Source organism: Pistacia vera, unplaced genomic scaffold (assembly GCF_008641045.1).
Source record: "Pistacia vera cultivar Batoury unplaced genomic scaffold, PisVer_v2 Contig1111, whole genome shotgun sequence".
Lineage (NCBI taxonomy): Eukaryota > Viridiplantae > Streptophyta > Magnoliopsida > Sapindales > Anacardiaceae > Pistacia > Pistacia vera.
Window position 1 is genome coordinate 119887 of NW_022195151.1, and position 20154 is coordinate 140040.

At 34.7% G+C, this 20154-nt stretch overlaps 1 pseudogene; it reads left to right on the forward strand.

The window, feature by feature from the left end:
- The first annotated feature begins 644 nt into the window (after nt 1-644).
- LOC116141044 lies at nt 645-2607 on the forward strand (annotated as a pseudogene).
- Nucleotides 2608-20154: the final 17547 nt, after the last annotated feature.

Genomic DNA, 20154 nt, shown 5'->3' on the forward strand with positions numbered 1-20154 from the left:
ATATGCATCAAATACATCAGCCATGGAAATAAACTCTATATGATTACTTGTCCAATAAGGAAAGAATCCCATCTTAATAATGGAATTCCTATAGAAAATGAAGCTAAAGATAGCCTTATTTCCTGAATGGTTTCAAATGTTTTGAGTATTATTCAAGCAAAGTCTTTGAATGAGATTGAAAATGTAGATTTAAGCAGATGACAATGACGGTGAAATGTTATATTAGTCACCTATAGGGGTTAGTCGAGATACATACAAATACATATAAACTAATCCAAACACTCTGTTAAAAAAAAAAAAAAAAAGATTGAAAATGTTGCATTTTCACATGGTGATTGAACTTTATCTTTAGTTGGAGAGCAAATAAGAGTGCTGCTAATTCCACCCCACCTAAATCTGAGGGCAGTGAATTTTAGGCTTTTAGCAGCCCATTACAAGGTGATTCTTGTTAATTGGGCCAAAAGCTCAAAAGTCTTTCACTTTTCCATGGGTATGGGATTGACTTTGAGTGGCTTTAGAAATATTGCAATCAAAAGCTGTTTCTCTTTAACCATTAACCTTAAAAATCGAAGGGCATCAAGGTTATGCTATAAATTCATGTACTCAATCATATTAACAAAACAGGGGGCAGAGAAGAAACAAGAATGAGTTGTGTGGATGGTAGAAGTTGCCTATCTTCAATCTTCAAATGCCCTCTTGAAACTGAAGTTTTGTTTGAGAAGAGGAAATCAACATGCAATCTCATGCTCTCCAACACTCACTTCTTCAAAATGGCTAGACTTTCTTGCAAACTATCAGACAATGAAACTCGAGGAAACCCCTCAAGTACAGAAGTCTCATTCAGAAGCAAAACCAACAGAATGGAAGAGTACAACATTGCCATGAAGAAAATAATGAGAAACCCTTATGAGTATCACCATGATCTAGGTTGGTTCAATTTACTTCTTTAAATCTTTTCATTTTGTATCTGTTTTGCTATTAAATTTAGTTTTCTGTTTTAGATATTTCCTGGCTGGTTTGTTCTAGAAACTATGGTAACGTTATATATTAGTCTCTTTCGGATCTATAAAGCATGCTTTTTTTACATCGGTTTGGTGTTGGATCATGTGACTTGGCTTCTAGAATAAGATCCCCATTAGTTGGCTAATTAATTTTTTATTTGAAATTGACCCTTTTGGAAATCCTAAAGGGAGGTTAATTTATGTCAAATTTGGGTCCAAAGAGAAAATTCTAGCTCTATTCACACTACAGTGGAGCTTTAGGCGCCACAGAAGAAACTGGGGAATTATTCTAAACAGTGTTTGCATCTTGATGCATAATAAATGTGTCATTTTATAAAGTTTTTGGCTTTTGAACAATCTAATATGAGCGGTTGAAATTCCTTCTTTTATAGAATTTATTATTCAACACATGCCGTTTGTTGGACAAATAAATAAATGAGTTCTTAAATTAAGTACTTGCATTATACTTTCCTCAAGATGGTTTATTTCGGCTACATAAGTATTCTATCAATCATGTGCGGTTGTCGGCATGAACTACACCCTGATAACTGATAATTTGATCGTGGGTTCTCAGCCCCAGAAACCTGAAGATATTGGTCATCTGAAAAGGAAGAGAATGTTGCCTACATACTAAACTTGCAGCAGGACAAGGACATTGAGTATTGGGAAATTGATTTCAGCCTATAGTGAAAAGATTTCAAGCAATTGGAATTCGTCATATGAGAAGGCCTGTAAGCAAAATTGTCTTCGTTTGCATATGCAATTTTAACATAAGTGGTGCAATATATATCAGAATAAGGCTATAATAGGAACAAGATTCTCCATAGCCAATTTTTAACCATAATTTCTACTTTTCTGGACCATTTCATGTATTATGTCCAGTTTCTATGTTCTACAGTGATTTTGCAGTAGTTAGTGATGTATCTCTGCTGGAGTTCAGACTGAAAACTGTTCAGGGTCAATACTATTGTATCCATTTCATTCTCAAGTTTGTGTTCTGGCTATCTTCCTTTCCATGATTTTAAGATGCATTTGTAGCAAAAGTTTTGATCCGGATTCTTTGAGAATTCATTACCTAAAGCGTCTCATCATTGGAATGGGCCTTTCTGAGGGAAAGGAAAAGCATATGTGCATTGTACTGCTGGATTGGGAAGGGCTCCAGCTGTTGCAATTGCTTACATGTTCTGGTTCTGTGGCATATGTTAGTTCTTGATTCCATCCTTGCCTTATATATCTTGCCTTATTTTCAAGCAATTAGTACTGCTTTAAATTCCATTCGTCAGGTTAGACTTTAGAGATGATTCTTCCTGTTCCTTTTAAGTTATGCCGCTCAATAATTCGTAAGCTATGGCTATGCTTTCCTTCTCCTGCCTGATTATGACTTTGGCTTGGTCTCTTGACAGCTGAATACAGCAATACGCTAACTTCAAAGAGACCTTGTGGACCTAACAAAAAGCAATACGTGGAGCTACTTATGATCTGGCTAAAACGACCCATGGAAGGAGCCCTTTGAGAATCTTCCAGAATACGCTTTTGAGGACATAGCGACTGGGAGAGGAGATTGATTCAAGAGGTGTCCGTTCCCTCCGTGAACTTGACCATTTAGGTAATTATCTCCGTCCTAGAATTCATCCAAGACATGTGCTTTGCTCCCAATATGGGATCTCTTCAGTGAATACATCTTACCATTCAAAAACTAATTAGTCAATTCCTACAAGACTTTTATTGAGTTGTTTTGTAGCTAGGCGATAAGCCACGGTTATCCAAACAGCTTCATTCTGATCACTATTAGATCCTTAATAAGCGATAAAACATCGACACCTTTCAGTTTGGACCAAATTTGGGCAAAAAACTTTATGGGATTGAAAGGATCTGAAGTTCTTTTTGTTAGTGTTGTATATAGGAGCTTTTGTTATGTTTTGAAGTAATTTGCATGCTTGACAGGCTTCATGTTATCAGAAGTTAAAAACATAATGAAGCAACTAGAGATCGATATTGTGATGCCCGGGCTGAGAGGGAAGTTGGAGGAGCTTTCATGGCAGTGCTCAAACCAAATGGCTAGAGCTAAGAGTAGCTCTGGCCAGTCCAAGAGGAACTGTGAATTTATAAATCAACATTATATCGCTACATAATAAGCTTCAATTTCAAATTACCTTATTATATTTTTTATCTTTCTTTAAATAAAACTTTAGGTGCCATAGTTAAAGTTGATTCAAAGTTTAGCGGCATAATCTGTAATCTAAAGTTATAAATCTGCATTATGCAAGTCTCGAATGTTGTTTCTGATGAGATTTTTTATTCTTTCATTAAATAGCGCTATTTGCTTCTTTATTTTGGTATTATTCTATATAAATTTGGGCAACACATGCAAGAAATGTGTCATTGAGATAGGTTTAACTAAGGAGTTGTTAGATGGATTAGCAAAACAATATGTTGCATTTGCTGCAAATTAACCACATCCAAAAGCACAAGGTTATTGAAAAGGAGAGAACAATGCATGAAGACTACCGCTAACTCATGTTGCTTGTTGAAATCATTACCAGATAATTTTTGCAGCGGTCCTCAAGTCATTACCATTTAATTGATGGTTGGACTCTCTACCACTCTTTGATATAATCACCATGTTGGTAGCTTTTAGCACAACCCTTTTATTAGATTATCATATAGATTAATTGTGTCACCATGCTTACTATTGTAGTTGCGTCTATACCAGCCACTCATTGTTTTTGAGTATCCTTTCTAGGAGATAATGTTTTGTTTAACATACTATTCTGGGTTTTTGTTTAAGCCAGTAAACTCATGTTGTTTACTTAACTTGAAAGTTTATTGTATTGTACATCCAAACCTATTTATATTAATTAAGTTTTCGTTCAATTATGCAGTAGCTTTTTTCCTGTAAGTAATTGTTGTCCGGCAGTGGTGATGAAATTGTAATTGAGAGGGTCATTTATTTTTCATACATGAAAGTATAATATACACTGTTGAGAATAAAAATCAATCTAAGCCCAATAAAATGAAGCATCACTACAGGGCCTGGGGAAGCTAAGAACACTCCATAATAAAGTACATGGGCCAGCATTAAATGTGGGCTACTGAAAACTGTAATGTTATTTAGGTACCAGTAATTCTATGAGACGATTTGGGGGTAGCAGTTGATTCCGGCCTTTAAATAACTGAAAGAGTTTTGGGTAGGTCTGCTGTGGCCGATTCCACAGTGGCTGATGATGTGTCAGGTGCCCGCTGTAACACTAAACATAGCTCAAATTCATAGTTATACATTACAACTTATAACAAAAGTCCTGTTTATGTTACTTAACCATTGACTGATTAAAAGCAATGCAATTAATACATCTTAGATCCTATGCCACCAATGTGAGTTTGAAGAAGACAGTCTACCGAGTAAATTTAATGTAACAAGAACTTTGTCACTTCAATTATTAACTAAAAAGATAGTCAATCCAAGTTGGTGTTCTCCTCACAGCTATTCTATTTCAATTTCTTTCGCTTATCCTATTAGTTTGGTGCTCGTACAGTTATTTATTCTGTTTAGATTCTTCCATGTAGGGTTATTTTATTTCTGTTTCTGGATGAAAATAGATGTGAGAGATGTGAGAATCAGCATAGCCAGTAGAAAGGTTAATCCACATAATGATATTGTTGATGCGAGATTTTGGCATCAACTAATCAATACGTGTGCAGCGTTTGATTGATTAAAAAGCACACGTCAAAAGAAATATATAAAGAGAAATAAATGCTATAAGAACTTTAAAGTGGTTCGGATGCTAAGGTAGCAAGTCCTACGTCCATTGATTTGTATTGATAGTGAATGTGGGTTAGGTCGCAACAACGGACTGACTTCCAAAAGGTTTAGAAAAAGTAATGAATTAGGGGTAAAACGAATTTTCTAAAATATTCATATGGGTACTATAGTCTTTACCCCCCCTCTCCAAAATCTGGAACTCTAACTGCACTAATTAATAGCCTAAACAATAATTTGTGATAAGGTAAGGTGTTGTCATATACACACATAAGATATGGTGTATTAAATTAGAAATGATTCATAAATTAGTTTGTGCAAGTATGTATAATCATAGGATAGAATAGGAAGAGGTTTGAGTTTGAGATAGCTTACTGGAAGCAAAGTTTGAAGGGAACTATCCAACTTCAACTTGAACCACAGTAGGCTAAACAAGTGTTAAAAAATAATAGGTGATTTGTGAAGAAGGGTGGGTTACTTTGGCAGGCAGCTTAAACACATAGTAATGTGAAAAAAAGCGATCTAGGTAAGGGTGAGGCGTTGAGGATGGAGGTAGCAATTAAAGTGAGTGACGGCTCTTATAAACACAAAGTAATGCAATATTCCTGATTGGACCCCCAACTCTCAGACGGCGATGAGATGCGATATGGAAATTAATATATTTTCCAAATTCATTCTTGGACAATAATTCAATTCTATGAATAAATCATGTGGAATGGTAAAGTTAAGTTTATATGTGTATTGATGAGTTAACGTTTGTATTGATAAGTGGTCAGGTCGTCTTGATATGGCAATAGCAATCAGATTGTGACTCGGTTTTTATAAACACAAAGCCACATGCATGCAAAACTAAAGCTGTCTGACGTAAAATCTGAAACATTTTTTTAATTATTATCTTTTAGATATCTCTATTAACATTTATGGGATTGTTCTTCTTTGTATTTTTTGTCCTACTCTGTATGAGAAACAATATATATGGTCACTTCTACCTGATCAAGCTTTAAGATAGGACCGTTTTAGCCAAGTGAATCAATCAATCTTCCTTTTTCACCGGTTAGAAAGATTCTGTATCGATTTTTTTTTCTAGAAGTCGGCTCCAATAAAAAGATAATGACATCCTTTTTTTACCATTTTATTGTAATTACACCCAATTTTTGCCAATAACTGCATGCAGTAATAATTTCATCTATAAATGTGAACCTACCATACGCAATATTTTGTGTTAGCCAAAGAATTTTCTATTATTTTTACTCTCCTATCCATTTTTCTATTTACCATTCGCTACTATGTCAACCAAAAACCCTAGCTTTCCACCACCATCTCAATCTGCCGACGTTAAAAAAGAAGGGCCATCGGCAAATAAAGCTATGTTGCCTGGTTATGATGGAAATCATTCATCTGGTATTAATGGTGCTCAAGGGAGGAGTGGAACTGTCTCGAAGGATGCCCTTAACCATTTTCATAATGCTTTTCCACCCCCATCTACAACGCCAACATCAACTCCGCCGGATTATCCGCGCGACGGCCGTTGCATGATGACCAATCCGTGGCGCAAATAGTTTCAAAACAGGTAAATATGGCAAACTTCTCTTGGATATGATCGGATCATTATTTCCCTTGTCGACGGCCTCCTTTCGTCCACGTAACGGGCATCTTGCTCTGATCTTCACCGTGTGTAGAATTATATGATTTATATCTTTTATTTATTAATAAAGTTGACGGCAGCAATATGTGGCATGTAATGTAGGTTTAGGGTTCATGGTGGCGTGGTGAGTCTCGGTGATCTTCAAAATGATACTCATCGTACGTTGTCAAAATAAATTGTTACGTATAAGTTTAAGACATATTAATGACACTCATCGTAAACTGTATTGATCTTTTATTTTATCTGTTTGAGATTTGAAATTTGGGATGAATATCATTATTCTTAAAAAATTTATCAAGTTTTTATAATATTTATTTTGAGTTAAGCTTTCCTGGATTTGATTTTACATTAACCCAGAACAAAGTCGTAGGCACATGTTTGAAGGATTTGTTCAAGTCGATGGCTCAATAAAACGTTCTCCTAAGTCCCTTCTCAAATGATGACAGTTTATCTGGTTAACATGAATAAATGCCGTATATTTCAATATTATTGTGACTAAATTAATCATCAAATTAATATGTATTATTTTGACTCACCTTTTTATAAAATTTGAAGAATCTGGAAAAGCCTTTGTTGGGCTCCCTAATAGTATCTCCAAATGATTTTTTATAAGACCCAAACTCTTTATTCATAAAAACAAGAGTCTAACTTACTCTTTATCTTTAAAATACAAATTAGAAAGTGAGTTTGACTCTCCACATTTTAGAGAGTTAAATTTCACTATCTATCTTAATTTTAATTAATAAACTACAAGTTTCTAATTTATTAATTCTCTCTTTCATTAAGAGTATCTCCAATGGTGATTTTTATTCTGAAAAACGTCTTTTATATAAATAAAGAGCATCTTCATTCATTTTTAAATATAAATAACACAATTTTTATTTAAATCTAATAGACTTTTTAAATTTAATGAAGATGCTCTTTATTTTTAAGAAAAATACTTAATAGGAGAGATAATTAATAAATAAAATGCATAAAAACTTGTACTTTATTAATTAAAATTAGGATAGAGAATGAAATTTGACTCTCTAAATATATAGAGTCAAACTCATTCTCTAATTTATATTTTAAAGATAAAAAGTATGTTAAACTCTTATTTTTATGGATAGGCTTTTTATAATAAAGAGTTTCAGTCATATAAAGAATAATTTGGAGATGCTCTTTCTTAATCCAAACAGATAATAAATCTTAACCGTTCATTCTATAATGTATAAAAATTCAGGAGAGTCTAGATAAGACAATGGCAAAGATGTTAATGTTTGTATACTCACGAGCCTAGTTAGTAAATTTGCGTTTTATACGTGAATTATACGCCCAATCATATAATTCACGTATAGAACACGAATTCCTGTATTTTATAAATACAGTTGAATTATACGCGAATTATATGCCTTAACCATATAATTCACATATAATTCTCGTATAATTCAATCATATTTTTAAAACTAAAATTTTGTTATTTACTGAGCCAAAACGATGTTATTTTAGATGAAATTTGATCAAAACAATATCGTTTTAGGTTAAATTTAATCAAAACTTCGTCATTTTAGGTAAAATTTGATCAAAGTAACGTCGTTTTATGCTCAGTCTCTTAAGCGCGGTGTCAGTCTCTTTCTCGCGCCTTTTATTCCCTTTGCTGCGCCCGCTTCCTTTCTCTCTCTTCTTTCTTTTTCTCTTTTTTTGTGCCCTCTTTCTCCCTTCTTCTCTTTTTTTCTTTTTTTGTGCCCTTTTTCTCTCTTCTTCTCTTTTTTGGCGTCTCTATCTCTCTTCCTCTTCAACTAACCTTCAACAAACACCACTGTTCGTCCTATCTTCTTCTTCAACTTAAAAGACAAATAAAATTATTTATTTTATTTAATAATTGGTCATTTTTATAATATTTATAATAATAAACTAAAATATTATAATTAAAAAAGAAATAAATTATACACCTATAAAAAAAATANCCTTTTTATAAAATTTGAAGAATCTGGAAAAGCCTTTGTTGGGCTCCCTAATAGTATCTCCAAATGATTTTTTATAAGACCCAAACTCTTTATTCATAAAAACAAGAGTCTAACTTACTCTTTATCTTTAAAATACAAATTAGAAAGTGAGTTTGACTCTCCACATTTTAGAGAGTTAAATTTCACTATCTATCTTAATTTTAATTAATAAACTACAAGTTTCTAATTTATTAATTCTCTCTTTCATTAAGAGTATCTCCAATGGTGATTTTTATTCTGAAAAACGTCTTTTATATAAATAAAGAGCATCTTCATTCATTTTTAAATATAAATAACACAATTTTTATTTAAATCTAATAGACTTTTTAAATTTAATGAAGATGCTCTTTATTTTTAAGAAAAATACTTAATAGGAGAGATAATTAATAAATAAAATGCATAAAAACTTGTACTTTATTAATTAAAATTAGGATAGAGAATGAAATTTGACTCTCTAAATATATAGAGTCAAACTCATTCTCTAATTTATATTTTAAAGATAAAAAGTATGTTAAACTCTTATTTTTATGGATAGGCTTTTTATAATAAAGAGTTTCAGTCATATAAAGAATAATTTGGAGATGCTCTTTCTTAATCCAAACAGATAATAAATCTTAACCGTTCATTCTATAATGTATAAAAATTCAGGAGAGTCTAGATAAGACAATGGCAAAGATGTTAATGTTTGTATACTCACGAGCCTAGTTAGTAAATTTGCGTTTTATACGTGAATTATACGCCCAATCATATAATTCACGTATAGAACACGAATTCCTGTATTTTATAAATACAGTTGAATTATACGCGAATTATATGCCTTAACCATATAATTCACATATAATTCTCGTATAATTCAATCATATTTTTAAAACTAAAATTTTGTTATTTACTGAGCCAAAACGATGTTATTTTAGATGAAATTTGATCAAAACAATATCGTTTTAGGTTAAATTTAATCAAAACTTCGTCATTTTAGGTAAAATTTGATCAAAGTAACGTCGTTTTATGCTCAGTCTCTTAAGCGCGGTGTCAGTCTCTTTCTCGCGCCTTTTATTCCCTTTGCTGCGCCCGCTTCCTTTCTCTCTCTTCTTTCTTTTTCTCTTTTTTTGTGCCCTCTTTCTCCCTTCTTCTCTTTTTTTCTTTTTTTGTGCCCTTTTTCTCTCTTCTTCTCTTTTTTGGCGTCTCTATCTCTCTTCCTCTTCAACTAACCTTCAACAAACACCACTGTTCGTCCTATCTTCTTCTTCAACTTAAAAGACAAATAAAATTATTTATTTTATTTAATAATTGGTCATTTTTATAATATTTATAATAATAAACTAAAATATTATAATTAAAAAAGAAATAAATTATACACCTATAAAAAAAATAAAGAATAATTAATTCAATGATCATAAAAAATACTAAAATTAGGATTAATATTACCGTATTTTTTAAAACGTATTATTGACAATATACCATATTAAACCCGTACTATATTTTTCTCGTATCCAAATTTTAAGGCCAAATTTTTATAAATGTATTTTTCACCGTTTGCCGTATCATTCCCATAAAATTCTCGTACCATTTTTTTACCGTACCCGTATTTACTAACTATGCTCATGAGTTGGTGGGGGGATATAAATAAAGAGGACCCACAATTTCACTTGTGTGAATAATAATTCCCTTGTGATTTGGTTTCTTTTTTTATTGATGCTGAAGGAATTAGAAAAATACTTTGAATGTTCCAAATTCCTGTCCATTTTCTATATAAAAAGCACCACCACTCTTGCCATTATTATTATTATTTCCTAGTTTTCTAGGTGTAGTTTGAAGCTTTTAGGGACTTTTCCAGTATTGGGAACTTTCTAATTCCTTTGTTTATTATTACTGTTTTTGAGTCCCATTTTGTTCTGGTTTTTAACCCTCAAATAAACTTCACAAAATGAGAGTAGCTAGGCAGCCTGCTGCAGCTGTTGCAAAAATGGAGTGCAATTCTAGTGAAGACGACAGTGAGTTAAGGAGAGGGCCCTGGACTCTTGAAGAAGATACTCTTGGAATCCTGAAAAGGGAGGTTAATTTAGTGGTTATCCAAACAGCTTCAATCTTGATCGATACAATTGTGAAGAGGGTGGGTTACTTGGCAGGCAGCTTAAACACATAGTAATGTGAAAAAAGCGATCTAGGTAAGGTGGGCGTTGAGGATGGAGGTAGCAATTAAAGTGAGTGACGGCTCTTATAAACACAAAGTAATGCAATATTCCTGATTGGACCCCCACACTCTCAGACGGCGATGAATGCGATATGGAAATTATATATTTTCCAAATTCATTCTTGGACCAATAATTCAATTCTATGAATAAATCAGTGGAATGGTAAAGTTAAGTTTATATGTGTATTGATGAGTTAACGTTTGTATTGATAAGTGTCAGGTCGTCTTGATATGGCAATAGCAATCAGATTGTGCTCGGTTTTTATAACACAAAGCCACATGCATGCAAAACTAAAGCTGTCTGACGTAAAATCTGAAACATTTTTTAATTATATCTTTTAGATATCTCTTAACATTTATGGGTTGTTCTTCTTTGTATTTTTTGTCCTACTCTGTATGAGAAACATATATATGGTCACTTCTACCTGATCAAGCTTTAAGATAGGACCGTTTTAGCCAAGTGAATCAATCAATCTTCCTTTTTCACCGGTTAGAAAGATTCTGTATCGATTTTTTTTTCTATATAGGGCTCCAATAAAAGAATAGACATCCTTTTTTTACCATTTTATTGTAATTACACCCAATTTTTTGCCAATAACTGCATGCAGTAATAATTTCATCTATAAATGTGAACCTACCATACGCAATATTTGTGTTAGCCAAAGAATTTTCTATTATTTTTACTCTCCTATCCATTTTTCTATTTACCATTCGCTACTATGTCAACCAAAACCCTAGCTTTCCACCACCATCTCAATCTGCCGACGTTAAAAAAGAAGGGCCATCGGCAAATAAGCTATTGTGCCTGGTTATGATGGAAATCATTCATCTGGTATTAATGGTGCTCAAGAGGAGTGGGAACTGTCTCGAAGGATGCCCTTAACCATTTTCATAATGCTTTTCCACCCCCATCTACAACGCCAACATCAACTCCGCCGGATTATCCGCGCGACGGCCGTTGCATGATGACCAATCCGTGGCGCAAATAGTTTCAAAACAGGTAAATATGGCAAACTTCTCTTGGATATGATCGGATCATTATTTCCCTTGTCGACGGCCTCCTTTCGTCCACGTAACGGGCATCTTGCTCTGATCTTCACCGTGTGTAGAATTATATGATTTATATCTTTTATTTTTAATAAGTTGACGGCAGCAATATGTGCATGTAATGTAGGTTTAGGGTTCATGGTGGCGTGGTGAGTCTCGGTGATCTTCAAAATGATACTCATCGTACGTTGTCAAAATAAATTGTTCGTATAAGTTTAAGACATATTTGAACACTCATCGTAACTGTATTGATCTTTTATTTTATCTTTTTGAGATTTGAAATTTGGGATGAATATCATTATTCTTAAAAATTTATCAAGTTTTTATAATATTTATTTTGAGTTAAGCTTTCCCGGATTTGATTTTACATTACACCAGAACAAAGTCGTAGGCACATGTTTGAAGGAGCTATTCAATGTAAGGAATTGAAGAAAGGTATTGTGAACCTCTTAAGTCAGAAAGTCGGACCCAATCGTAAGGAATGAGTCATCAATCAATGCTCGAAGTCATACCAGCGAAAATAGACAAGATGATCGTGGTTTCCTTTTCACATGGGTAGTATGGTAATCGAAGAGACCTCTGTATCATTTGATAAGCGCCCTACCTTACCTCTCAGCTCAGGTAAAAGTCTTTGATTTACAGCATCCCATGCCCAGCCATCATCCATCGGACCCCTTGGTCAGAGTCGGGATCCACTAGAGAGAAAGAGCGGGATTGGCAGTTGTTGCAGATGACTAGGAAGAAGAAGAGCCCAGACCTATACAACTACAGAAAGTGCTGCTCCTTTTCCTTTTCGTTTTCCCCCCTTCGTCGGCCCTTGCCGCCTTCCTTAACAAGCCCTCGAGCCTCCTTTGCGCCGCCTTCCTCATAGAAGCCGCCGGTTGACCCCGAAGGCCGAATTCTATGGTAGAGAACGCTGTAAATAATTGGGCCATGAAAGACCTTATTAAGTATTGCAAAAAAGGGCCTGCTGATAGAGCTGGCGGGGACGATACTAGTTACCGGGACAAATGAAACTACTATATCCGGAAAACTTCAACTGCCACTGAACCGTTATCGCCCCAGATGCGCCTGGCAGAATAGATTCTATTGTTGAAATTGCCCTAACGGCACTAGCCCAGATAGAAGTTTTGATCTTCAGCTGTTTTGGTACGAGCCAGGGAATGCACCACGCCTTAGTGCACGGTACTCTTATTTAAGATATTACCATTGGCAGTACTCTTTGTCTCCTCTTTTGCCGCTCTTGCTGGAATAACCGGTCGTACTGAATGCCTAAGCGCTGTTCTTGTTCGAGAATCAACTGTGATGCAATTGAATCACCAAGCGCTAGCGCTCTTTGATCGAATTGCTGAAATTTCTTTTGAATCTGTCTGGCTGCTTTAAAAAGTCAGTTAGGCACGATTGGTGTACCTCTCCTTATATGCAAAACTAGCTTAATCTGAAACTAGCCCTATCCTTTCCTTATCATCTGTAACTAGCTACGTAGACTGAGCCTCGTAAACTAGATAAATAGGCTATCACAGAGGTAAGGAGGTCTAAGCCTATCGATTAATATGATCTTTTCTTCCCTCCAAATGAGCCGAACGATACACTCTTGTTATTTAGAAAAAGAAAGTAGTCAACTGCTTGAGCTCGTACCCCTTATTTTCAATTGGGACTGAATATACGATGAAAAAACGTCCAAGAAATTCATTTTTTTTTTCTTTCGCTGACTTCTCCTCTTCCTGGTTGATCTTCTAGTGAAGACCTAAGGCATAGGCAAGGCTACGGACACAGAGAACGAGCAGCATCCTCTTCCTGCCCCATCTTTTTCATTATTTTATCTGTATGATCTTTTATTTTATCTGTTTGAGATTTGAAATTTGGGATGAATATCATTATTCTTAAAAATTTATCAAGTTTTTATATATTTATTTTGAGTTAAGCTTTTCCTGGATTTGATTTTACATTACCCAAACAAAGTCGTAGGCACATGTTTGAAGGATTTGTTCAAGTCGATGGCTCAATAAAACGTTCTCCTAAGTCCCTTCTCAAATGATGACAGTTTTCTGGTTAACATGAATAAATGCCGTATATTTCAATATTATTGTGACTAAATTAATCATCAAATTAATATGTATTATTTTGACTCATTATTTAGGTACCAGTAAAATTCTATATGAGACGATTTGGGGGTAGCAGTTGATTCCGGCCTTTAAATAACGAAAAACGATTTACACCTACCTAAAGTTTGACAAAACAACAGATTGGTATCCAAAAGGATTCAAAAAGATAAATAGGTACCTTCCATTAGTGAAAAGACTAGAATGCCCTTTGAGAAATATTAGTCTATTTTTTTAATTACTTTTAGACCCTTAAAGTTTATTAATTCCATCAAATACCCCCAGAAAAAAGTTTAAAAATTAACAAAAACACTCTCACTTACCCATACTTGCCAGATTCCGGCGGCCACCGTCGGTGGTAACCGGAATTTGGAATTTGTCACAATGGTCTACGCCACCACCGGAAATGGCTGGTAGTTCACCGATCTAACCTTTTTCGGCCAGATCCACCACGGATATGGTCGAAAAACGCCAGATCTGGCCGTCATGGCCGCAACACTCCATCTTTGGCCGTCAGCGATAGCCAAAGATGTGGTCGTCGTTGTCTGTCAACGACGACCATTTCTTTAGCCGTCACTTTCCGGTCAGATCTGGCCTTTTCATGTCAGATTTGGCCTTTTTTCGGCCAGATCTACAGTATATCTAGCCGAAAAAGGCCAGATTGGTGAATTACTGGTCATTTACGGTGGTGGCCGTCGGAATCTGATAAGCATGGGTGAGTGAGGGTGTTTTTGTTAATTTTTAAACTTTTTTTCTGGGGGTATTTGATGAAATTAATAAACTTAAGAGGTCTACAAGTAATTAAAAAAATAGACTAATATTTCTCAAAGGGTATTCTAGTCTTTTCACTAATAGAAGGTACCTGTTTATCGTTTTAAAACCTTTTGAGTATCAATCTGTTATTTTGCCAAACCTTGGGTCGGCGCTTTAAATAACTGAAAGAGTTTTGGTAGGTCTGCTGTGGCCGATTCCACAGTGGCTGATGATGTGTCAGGTGCCCGCTGTAAACACTAAACATGGCTCAAATTCATATTTAATTATTAACATTATAACTTATAACAGAAGTCCATGTTTATGTTACTTAACCATTCGACTGATTAAAAGCAATGCAATTAATACATCTTAGAATCCTATGCCACCAATGTGAGTTTGAAGGAGACAGTCTAACGAGTAACTTTAATGTAACAAGAATTTTGTCACTTCAATTATTAACTAAAAAGATAGTCAAATCCAAGTTTAGGTGTTCTCCTCACAAGCATATTCTATTTCAATTTCTTTCGCTTATCCTATTAGTTTGGTGCGCGTACAGTTATTTATTCTGTTTAGATTCTTCCATGTAGGGTTATTTTATTTCTTATTCTGGAATGAAAATAGTTGTGAGAGATGAGAGAATCAGGCATAGCCAGTAGAAAGGTTAATCCGATCCATAATGATATATAGAAAATATACCATTTTTTTTGTGACTCTGACCAATCATATAGAGAAGTAGATTGATGAAGTAGCAATTAATGCAAAAACACCTACTTCATTATCAAAAGTACTCTTCTTCCAAGCATGTTTATGGTTACAGATACTATTTTTGTTTCCCTAGTCTGAAATGCATCGGTGTGACTGTAACTTGTTATAAAAAGAAGAGAAAGTTATGTTGGACCTCTTCTTCTACTTGATTTCCTTGTTTTTCAAAAATTACACATAATTCATAATTAATTTTTAAAAATTAGGGGTTTTTCTAAAATATTCATATAGCTAATATACCTACCCCCCTCTCCAAAATCTGGAACTCTAACTGCACTAATTAATAGCCTAAACAATAATTTGTGATAAGGTAAGGTGTTGTCATATACACACATAAGATATGGTGTATTAAATTAGAAATGATTCATAAATTAGTTTGTGCAAGTATGTATAATCATAGGATAGAATAGGAAGAGGTTTGAGTTTGAGATAGCTTACTGGAAGCAAAGTTTGAAGGGAACTATCCAACTTCAACTTGAACCACAGTAGGCTAAACAAGTGTTAAAAAATAATAGGTGATTTGCCTGGACACACAAGGGGGCGGCTACTTTGGCAGGCAGCTAAACACATATAATGTGAAAAAAAGCGATCTAGGTAAGGGTGAGGCGTTGAGGATGGAGGTAGCAATTAAAGTGAGTGACGGCTCTTATAAACACAAAGTAATGCAATATTCCTGATTGGACCCCCACACTCAGACGGCGATGAGATGCGATATGGAAATTAATTATTTTCCAAATTCATTCTTGGACAATAATTCAATTCTATGAATAATCATGTGGAATGGTAAAGTTAAGTTTATATGTGTATTGATGAGTTAACGTTTGTATTGATAAGTGGTCAGGTCGTCTTGATATGGCAATAGCAATCAGATTGTGACTCGGTTTTTAAACACAAAAGCCACATGCATGCAAACTAAAGCTGTCTGACCGTAAATCTGAAACATTTTTTTATTTATCTTTTAGATATCTCTATAACATTTATGGGATTGTTTTCTTTGTATTTTTTGTCCTATCTGTATGAGAAACAATATATATGGTCACTTCTACCTGATCAAGCTTTAAGATAGGACCGTTTTAGCCAAGTGAATCAATCAATCTTCCTTTTTCACCGGTTAGAAAGATTCTGTATCGATTTTTTTTTCTAGAAGTCGGCTCCAATAAAAAGATAATGACATCCTTTTTTTACCATTTTATTGTAATTACACCCAATTTTTGCCAATAACTGCATGCAGTAATAATTTCATCTATAAATGTGAACCTACCATACGCAATTTTGTGTTAGCCAAAGAATTTTCTATATTTTTACTCTCCTATCCATTTTATTTACCATTCGCTACTATGTCAACCAAAAACCTAGCTTTCCACCACCATCTCAATATGCCGACGTTAAAAAAAAGGGCCATCGGCAAATAAAGCTATGTTGCCTGGTTATGGAAATCATTCATCTGGTATTAATGGTGCTCAAGGGAGGAGTGGAACTGTCTCGAAGGATGCCCTTAACCATTTTCATAATGCTTTTCACCCCCTCTACAACGCCAACATCAACTCCGCCGGATTATCCGCGCGACGGCCGTTGCATGATGACCAATCCGTGGCGCAAATAGTTTCAAAACAGGTAAATATGGCAAACTTCTCTTGGATTAGGATCATTATTTCCTTGTCGACGGCCTCCTTTCGTCCACGTAACGGGCATCTTGCTCTGATCTTCACGTGTGTAGAATATATGATTTATATCTTTTATTATAATAAAGTGACGGCAGCCATATGTGGCATGTAATGTAGGTTTAGGGTTCATGGTGGCGTGGTGAGTCTCGGTGATCTTCAAAATGATACTCATCGTACGTTGTCAAAATAAATTGTCAGTATAAGTTTAAGACTATTAATGACACTCATCGTAAACTGTATTGATCTTTTTTATCTGTTGAGATTTGAAATTTGGGATGAATATCATTATTCTTAAAAAATTTATCAAGTTTTTATAATATTATTTGAGGTAAGCTTTCCCGGATTTGATTACATTAACCCAGAACAAAGTCGTAGGCACATGTTTGAAGGAGCATTCAATGTAAGGGAATATGAAGAAAGGTATTGTGAACCTCTTAAGTCAGAAAGTCGGACCAATCGTAGAGGAATGAGTCATCAATCAAATGCTCGAAGTCATACCAGCGAAAATAGAACAAGATGATCGTGGTTTCCTTTTCACATGGGTAGTATGGTAATCGAAGAGACCTCTGTATCATTTGATAAGCGCCCTACCTACCTCTCAGCTCAGGTAAAAGGTCTTGATTTACAGCATCCCATGCCCAGCCACACATCCATCGGACCCTTGTCGAGGTCGGGATCCCATAGAGAGAAAGAGGGCGGGATTGGCAGTTGTTGCAGATGACTAGAAGAAGAAGAGAGCCCAGACCTATACAACTACAGAAAGTGCTGCTCCTTTTCCTTTTCGTTTTCCCCCTCGTCGGCCCTTGCCGCCTTCCTTAACAAGCCCTCGAGCCTCTTTGCGCGCCTTCTCATAGAAGCCGCCGGGTTGACCCCGAAGGCCGAATTCTATGGTAGAGAACGCTGTATAATATTGGGCCATGAAAGACTTATTAAGTATTGCAAAAGAAAGGGCTGCTGATAGAGCTGGGCGGGGAGGCGATACTAGTTACGGGACAAATGAAACACTATATCCGGAAAACTTCAACTGCACTGAAACCGTTATCGCCCCAGATGCGCCTGGCAGATAGATTCTATTGTTGAAATTGCCCTAACGGCACTAGCCCAGATAGAAGTTTTGATCTCAGCTGTTTTGGTACGAGCCAGGGGAATGCACCACGCCTTAGTGCACGTACTCTTATTTAAGATTACCATTGGCAGGTCATCTTTGTCTCCTTGTTGCCCCTTTGCTGGAATAACCGTCGTTACTGAATGCCTAAGCGCTGTTCTTGTTCGAGAATCAACTGTGTGCAATTGAATCACCAAGCGCTAGGCTCTTTGACGAAGATTGCTGAAATTTCTTTTGAATCTGTCTGGCTGCTTTAAAAAGCAGTTAGGCACGATTGGTGTACCTCTCCTTATATGCAAAACTGCTTAATCTGAAACTAGCCCTATCCTTTCTTATCATCTGTAACTAGCTATCGTAGACTGAAAGCCTCGTAAACTAGATAAATAGGCTATCACAGAGGTAAGGAGGTCTAAGCCTACGATTAATATGAATCTTTCTTCCCTCCAAATGAGCCGAACGATACACTCTTGTTATTAGAAAAGAAAGTAGTCAACTGCTTGAGCTCGTACCCCTTATTTTCAATGGGACTGAATATACGATTGAAAAAACGTCCAAGAAATTTTTTTTTCTTTCCGCTGACTTTCCTCTCTGGTTGATCTTCTAGGTGAAAGACCTAAAGGCATAGGCAGAGGTACGGACACAGAGACAGAGGCAGCATCCTCTTCCTAGCCCCATCATTTTTCATTATTTTATCTGTATTGATTCTTTTATTTTATCTGTGTGAGTTTGAAATTTGGGATGAATATCATTATCTTAAAAAATTTATCAAGTTTTTATAAATTTATTTTGAGTTAAGCTTTCCTGGATTTGATTTTACATTAACCCAGAACAAGTGTAGGCACATGTTTGAAGGATGTGTCAAGTCGTGGCTCAATAAAACGTTCTCCTAAGCCTTCTCAAAGATGACCGTTTCTGGTTAACATGAATAAATGCCGTATATTTCAATATTGTGGACTAAATTAATCATCAAATAATATGTATTATTTGACCACCTTTTTATAAAATTGAAGAATCTGGAAAAGCCTTGTTGGGCTCCCTAATGTATCCCAAATGTTTTTTATAAGACCCAAACTCTTTATTCATAAAAACAAGAGTCTAACTTACTCTTATCTTTAAAATACAAATTAGAAAGTGAGTTTGACTCTCCACATTTTAGAGAGTTAAATTTCATCTATCTTAATTTTAATTAATAAACTACAAGTTTCTATTTTAATTCTCTCTTTCATTAAGAGTATCTCCATGGTGATTTTTATTCTGAAAAACGTTTTTTATATAAATAGAGCATCTCATTCATTTTTAAATATAAATAACACAATTTTTATTTAAATCTAATAGATTTTAAATTTAATGAAGATGCTCTTTTTTTTTAAGAAAAATACTTAATAGGAGAGGAATTAATAAATAAAATGCATAAAAACTTGTACTTATTATAAAAATTAGGATAGAGAATGAAATTTGACTCTCTAAATATATAGAGTCAAACTCATTCTCTAATTTATATTTTAAAGATAAAAAGTATGTTAAACTCTTATTTTAGGATAGGCTTTTTATAATAAAGAGTTTCAGTCATATAAAGAATAATTTGGAGATGCTCTTTCTTAATCCAAACAGATAATAAATCTTAACCGTTCATTCTATAATGTATAAAAATTCAGGAGAGTCTAGATAAGACAATGGCAAAGATGTTAATGTTGTATACTCACGAGCCAGTTAGTAAAATTTGCGTTTTATACGTGAATTATAGCCCAATCTATAATTCACGTATAGAACACGAATTCCTGTATTTTATAAATACAGTTGAATTATACGCGAATTATATGCCTAACCATATAATTCACATATAATTCTCGTATAATTCAATCATATTTTAAAACTAAAATTTTATTTACTGAGCCAAAACGATGTATTTTAGATGAAATTTGATCAAAACAATATCGTTTTAGGTTAAATTTAATCAAAACTTCGTCATTTAGGTAAAATTTGATCAAAGTAACGTCGGTTTTATGCTCAGTCTCTTAAGCGCGGTGTCAGTCTCTTTCTCGCGCCTTTTATTCCCTTTGCTGCGCCGCTTCCTTTCTCCTCTCTTCTTCTTTTCTCTTTTTTTGTGCCCTCTTTCTCCCTTCTTCTCTTTTTCTTTTTTTG